This window comes from Humulus lupulus, chromosome 9 (assembly GCF_963169125.1).
Source record: "Humulus lupulus chromosome 9, drHumLupu1.1, whole genome shotgun sequence".
NCBI classification, from domain to species: Eukaryota; Viridiplantae; Streptophyta; class Magnoliopsida; order Rosales; family Cannabaceae; genus Humulus; species Humulus lupulus.
Genome location: NC_084801.1, coordinates 90,104,704 through 90,105,780, shown reverse-complemented (window position 1 = coordinate 90,105,780; position 1,077 = coordinate 90,104,704). Strand labels below are relative to the sequence as shown.

General features: G+C 41.9%; 1 non-coding gene across 1 annotated transcript; it reads right to left on the bottom strand.

Moving 5' to 3' along the window:
- Window positions 1-565: 565 nt before the first annotated feature.
- Window positions 566-672, bottom strand: LOC133802701 (small nucleolar RNA R71). The gene has a single exon (XR_009877446.1). It is a non-coding gene; the product is annotated as a small nucleolar RNA R71 (small nucleolar RNA).
- Between the last annotated feature and the right edge of the window lie 405 nt (window positions 673-1,077).

The following is a 1,077-nucleotide window of genomic DNA, read 5'->3' as shown; positions in this document are numbered from 1 at the left end:
ATATTTGCGCTTATAATACTTACAAAATAAAAAAATAAAAAAAATATTTATGCCACGAAACAGAGACACACTAGGGAGATATGTGAGACAACAAGTAGAAACTTTAGAAAACTCTCCTAGTTCGTCGTTTTCTTCCATTCGTTCAAACACTCCTGATTCATCGAGACTTCCTGAACCACCCACGATGGCTCATCAAGATGAAGTCCAACCAAGAACGCTACAGGAATATTTACATCCTACGCGTACAGCCACACCTTCGTGCATAATGTATCCCAACAATATGCCAAATTTCGATTTCAAACCCGGCATGATTAACCTCCTACCAACCTTCCATGGGTTGGAAAATGAGAGTCCGTACGTGCATATTCGGGAATTCGAAGAGGTGGTGGCTACATTCAACAACCGAGCTGATGTCACCAACATTGTGAGATTGAAATTCTTTCCTTTCTCACTCAAAGACAAAGCAAAAAGCTGGTTGTATTCCTTAAGGCCTAGATCTATCGGAACATGGGACGAAATGACAAAAGCATTCTTTTCCAAATATTTCCCGCCCCATAAGACTAGCAGCCTTAAGAGACAAATCTCTACCTTCATCCAGAAAGACCATGAAACTTTCCATCAGGTTTGGGAGAGGTTTAGAGATTTGATAAATCAATGCCCACATCATGGATACGAAAGCTGGCGTCTGATCAGCTATTTCTATGACGGTCTCACAACCAGACAAAGACAATTCGTACAAATGATGTGCAATGGCGAATTCCTTCAAAAAGATCCCGATGAAGCTTTCGAGTACCTCGACGATCTTGCTGAAAAATCCTACACATGGAATGGACCAAGTCCTATGGACAAGCCACGACCAACTGGAATCTACCAATTGAAGGAAGAGGATAACGTCAAAAGCCAAATTGAATCATTGAGACAACAATTCGAGGCTTTCAAATCTCAAGAAGGTAGAGGAATCCACATGGCTGCAAAAGTAGAGACACGAGATCCATGCTTCATCTGTGGAGGAACGGAACATCAACCGCAAGAGTGCCCAACTCTTAGTGAGTTAAGAGGAGGAAAAGAGGGACAATG